Source organism: Spea bombifrons, chromosome 9 (assembly GCF_027358695.1).
Source record: "Spea bombifrons isolate aSpeBom1 chromosome 9, aSpeBom1.2.pri, whole genome shotgun sequence".
Lineage (NCBI taxonomy): Eukaryota > Metazoa > Chordata > Amphibia > Anura > Pelobatidae > Spea > Spea bombifrons.
In genome coordinates this window covers 2,362,431-2,367,930 of record NC_071095.1, presented here as the reverse complement: position 1 = coordinate 2,367,930, position 5,500 = coordinate 2,362,431, and positions in this window count along the sequence as shown.

Here is a 5,500-nt window from a genome sequence, read left to right as displayed (position 1 = left end):
GCACAAACCGAGATGCAGACAAAAAACATTGGGAACAAAGTTTTCAGAGCCACATTTTGTTATACCACAGAACCAAATGCAGACGGACAAATGCAGACGGACAAACAAACCAATAAAGACACAGAGACAGAAGAGAAACACACAGTCTTTCATATACCGACAGACACACAGGCATACAAATACGCACAGAAAACGCCGGCGCCCAGGAGCCTCACGCACACACCATTAACCTGCAATCATTTCCCTATCAGATTATTTCCTTTCTTACATCCCGGCTCTGATATTCTAAATCACTGTGACGTCCATTGCCCAATATTTAGATTCTATCGCTTGCTACCGACAGGATTAATAGTATATACCGGTATATATCCTCAAATTTCACTGTAGCAGAAAATATAATACGCGGGTGTTAATAGGCTGTGTATCATTTGTTATTTTATTACCTTTACACACCAACGTACAAAAAGTTATCCTGGGGAAAAGTTTAAAAAGTGGTCTTATCGCCATAGCAACGAATAGAATAGTCAAATCAGCAGCAGCATTGGTTGCTATGGTGATAACACCATTGATCAATTTTATATATATATATATATATATATATATAAAACCCCTCCTTCTATCTCTTATATATTCACTTCTATTTATTCTCAATTCTTTTTTACATTTTTCTGTATTTTAATTTGACTTTTCTCTTTTTTTTTTCTTCTATTTCATTTTTTTTTTTCATCACTATGAAAGCGGACGTAACTTATACAAATGTGCCACTCTCAGCAAGCACGCCGTGAGTACCCTTTATTATACAGAAGGACCTAATTATATTTTAACACTGCATTTACTCGCTTGCCTGGGGAATTCGTTCAAATAAAACCCACAGACCTATTTGTGCTGTGACATCATCAAAAATGCCATTTTTTTTTTACACAGAAAATAAGACTTCTGTTAATTTCTGCGCCCCCCCCAAAAAAAAAACCCCTGCCACTATCTAACCAAAAAAAAAAAAAAAAGTGTTAAACACGTTCAGGAATAAACACTATTGCACTCCAGGGGTTGAAAACGAATATGCATCAAAATGTTTGGCATTTAATTTTTTTTTTTTCTTTGGGAATTTAGCCAGTGAAATATAGCTGCCAGTATCTCAGGCCTGCGTGTGTTCTTCTGCAATATGCTCTCGATCAATCAGATTTGCATAACTAAACTGTCGGCATGCCCGCTCTGCTGGCCAGGTGCGGGCGAATTTGCATATAGAACAGCGCGGAGGTCCCCAGAGCCCCTTCAGACTCTGGTGACTGCTGAGGCTGCAGTCCGCCAAGCTCGGGAAATGAAATTGGAAAGAGCGAAAAAAAAAAATATATAAAAAAAATGGAAACAACGGAACGCGAGCACGAGGGTGAAATATGTACATTGTGTATTTTTTTTTTTTTGGGGTTATGTAGATGCCACGAGACGATATTCGCAGGAGAAATCGCGGCCAGACCTCACACAAAGTCGCCAGAACTGAGGCAATCCGGTAGTGTTCTTTAGAAGGGTGGTTTGCATTTTTTTTCTTTTTTTCGTGGCGTCTTACAAAACTTTTACTATTACAGGTAGCCACAAATTATATGTTTCTTTAACAAGCAGGGGTTTAACTAAAAGTTCTGGTAAAAACCCAACAAACAGAAAAAACTGAGTAGGAAACAATACAACAGCGTATCGCTGTGACCGTTCTAGGTCACACTAGACTGGGCTTAACGTGGTGGACCTGATCATAGTCTAGAAATGGTACTATGGCTATGGCCCTAACTAAGTGGCAATAAAGGCCAGAGGCTCCACATATGTTATTTGGCTGGATACATTTATATACGCGGCTACACATATCCGGCTGATGGCCCATACACTACAAGACGCCATGTGCTGCTGGGTACGCATGCGGTCCTGCTGGCCCATCGGCATTTGCCTGTTGTGCCCTTTGGCCAGTCCGAGCTTGCACGGTGACATGGCTTATATATGTTTAGAGATATTGTTACCCACATTTATTGAATGCAAGGAAATTAAATCTGATATCATCCAAAAAAATAAACATGAGTTTATATCCCACATTAAAGACAATGGGTCAAATTCAGTAAATCAATGGCGATCCAGCTGACGACTACAATGTGGAAAAAATAATAGATGGATCTATGTTATTGAATCCACCCTATTCTATTCCAAAAATAAATAGTGGGTAATACAATTGCATATAGCAGTATTGGACCAAGAGAAGATGGAATCTTTAGTCAAAGTTGATACCTTTGATTGGGTCTACAAAGATGTCACTCTTTGACTTTTTTTTATGTTGGTCCAATAAAAAGATATCGACTTCTACGAGAGACTCCATTTCCCAAGATCTAATGTACACAAGACAACAATCACAAGTACAATGCTGGAGGGAAAATCACTATATTGCTTCTCCAGGAAGCGCTGGTGGTGAATGCTACAAACACATCCGTATTTCTGCATTGTGAACTGCATGTAACTTAGTTATGGACGTTTCACCCATTAGTCATATCCAATTATGGTCTTAAATCTTAATTAAAATTACATTTGTAAACTGTCTAAGTGCAGAAACAGAATTTGAAGGCAGGTAAGGATCATCTATCCCAACTAGTGCACCTACCTTCTGAAACTTGGTCTTTGACCTTGTCATGTTCACTATATTCTCATGCCTATCCCATACATGGTTTTAATCAAAGACTAGAATATAGATTGTTTGGACTTAAACTTGGGTTCTTTAACATAAGGCAGTTTAGTCGATCCTCATGTAAACTTTACACTTGATCAATTCACTTTTTATTCTTTAAATTCCCTTAAGAGGAGCCCCTTTTTTGATTTGGGACTCAGATCTAGATAACACCTGGTGGAACTGATTTGATTTTCATTTCTTTAGGAATCCCTACCAGTTTAGGAACCCATTTTAGGCTTGAGAATCCTATGGTCATTTTTTCTTGAGTATTATTGCCACATGGGCCAGATGCTTACTTTGTGAACTTTGTGAACATTGCAACAATCACAGAGTCCAAACGATGGTGTTATCAGCCATTTCACTTTTTGATGATAGCAGCTGATGCTATAATTGGTGCAATACGGAAAATATCAATGAGTGCTTTACCTCTGGTCACCAGATTAACTAAACATTCAAAGCTACATCTATCTTCTCATGCTGTCCATGCCACATATGACATAAAACACTCACTACCCTATTAGTAAGCCTAAGTTACCTTCTAACCCTCTCATTTTACCTCGGACAGTTGTGATTTCTCTGTGGAACTATCCTGCTGTCCCAGATCAATAATGGTCAGAAGATCTCCTGGACTGGCCCACCAAGTTCTGAAATCAATTGAAATCCAATGACACCAGCCCCTCATAGTGCAATGAAGCTGTATCCTGGGTTATGACATCATATATAGACATTCTGTCTCAACTCAAGGAACTGAGGCAAATCCAGCCACATGTTCTATCCTAGGGCCTGTTATAACCCTCCCTTGAAAACATTGCGGAGAGGCTGTAGAACCCTCAGAATTATAGGAACTGGTTCAAGATTCTCTATGACTTGTAGAATTCTATGCTTTTGTTTTTTAACCACCTCATAGGTTGTCAGTACCTCCACTGTATTATCCAGAGCTCCACGTGTCATTCGAATCCATACGTGTCATTGTGTTCTAAAACTATTTAATACTTTTGCAGAAATCTCTTTTAGAGAAACGTCACAGATAGATTTTCTGTCCTGTGCCTGCTGGAATAATCACCGTTGCTTGTCTAATGAAAACTGTCACTCTTACATTCATACCACATTATTACTAATGCAATAGCAGTAGACAAATCTGTATTTAAGTGGGTGATTTTCTATGTAATTACAGGTACAAGCACAATTTAAAATCCTTCTTTACAGGAGAGATCAAAGAAAAAGTCCAGAATATTTTTATTACACATTTCTGGATGTTTTCCAATTTCGATGGTCCTTGGCTAACGCGTGCGACAATCTTTTCTAACATATGTACGGAGTCCTTTTATAGTCCTGATAGATGTAAAAATGGAAGAAATTAGGCAGAAAAAAAAAACCACATTATTTCCCAGGAGAGAAAATTGCAGCCCTATGTAATGTGCTAGGATATCATTAATATATGACACTTAATTAATAAACGCTTTTGACAGCATTATTTTTTTTTCCTAACAACATAAAATATGTTTCTCTAATAGAGTGTTACTTATTATTGCTTAAAAATAAGATATAATTATATTACTACTTAACCTTTACATTAACTGTTTTCCGGTCTAAAATGTATTGCTTGTTTGTTAATAAAAAATTAGCATTAATGTACATGGGATCTACGTATTGTGCAGTGCATTAAAAAGTAACACAGTGTTTTCTTAGTTATTAAAGAATTAAACTGTTGCAGCTTTTAGAATAGCTAAACTAATTTATTAGAACTACCTATAGTTACATTTTTCTCCAACCAGTGTAATTTATTAAAGTTTTACTGCAGAATTGCTATGATTTGTGGCAAATATTTATAAAAAAAATAATATAATAATATAATATATATATATATATATATATATATACTGTATATATATATATATAGTTTACTGTTCTGAAGTTCTCTTCCATAGCTCTCAACAGTCCCTGTTTTCACAGGACAGTCCTGTTTATGGAGCAGTGGTGGGCCAGAAGATCCTTTGATCGGTCAAATGGCTATAAAATCAATGGAGGTCTGTTGGAGGCCAACACTGAAGCTCCTATATGGCCACCTTGAGACGCTCTGCAGCTGAGCACCGTCAGGTGGCTCTTCCGGTGAGGTGGGCAGGTTACCGTGTTTCAGCCCCACCCACCCCGGGAACTGGCCCCACCCCTGGAACTGGCTCCACCCCTGATTTGGGCACCTGAAATATTGGGGTAGTTTCTCTTCCCGTCATTCTTCTGATGGCAGCTTCCACCAAAGAGGAAAAATATCTTAATACTAGTGACGAGATAACGCGACAGGATAGAAAAAGTTAATTAAACTTTGTGTTTAGCTTCGAAATAGCAGACAAATAAAAAAAAAAATAATGAAGAGAAGAAATCGAAGAGAAGAAAACACTGAATTTTTTAAATATAATTACTATTCACATTATTTTAAAACCCGAAAAAAATAATAATTAAAACAATTAAAAAAAAGAAACAATGTTTCCAGTGGCACTAAACTTTTTTTTTTTTTTTTTCTAATAGCTATTATTGTGGACGATATACTGTCAGGATCCTCTTCTCTTTGTTTGTCTGTCAAACAGACCCCCTCTTACAATTAAGGGGTAAAAGCCTGCTCTCTCCCTGATACCTTTCATGTCTTGCTTTCATGTCGCAAATTTTAATGTATTTTTGTTTTTTTTTTATTTCTAATTAAAGGACAGAACAGATGGTGATTTGTTGATGGCTGCATGTCCATTAAATTGGTCTGGTATAGTATTGTTCACTATTATCGAGGAATATTTTATAGCCAGGACTGTATAC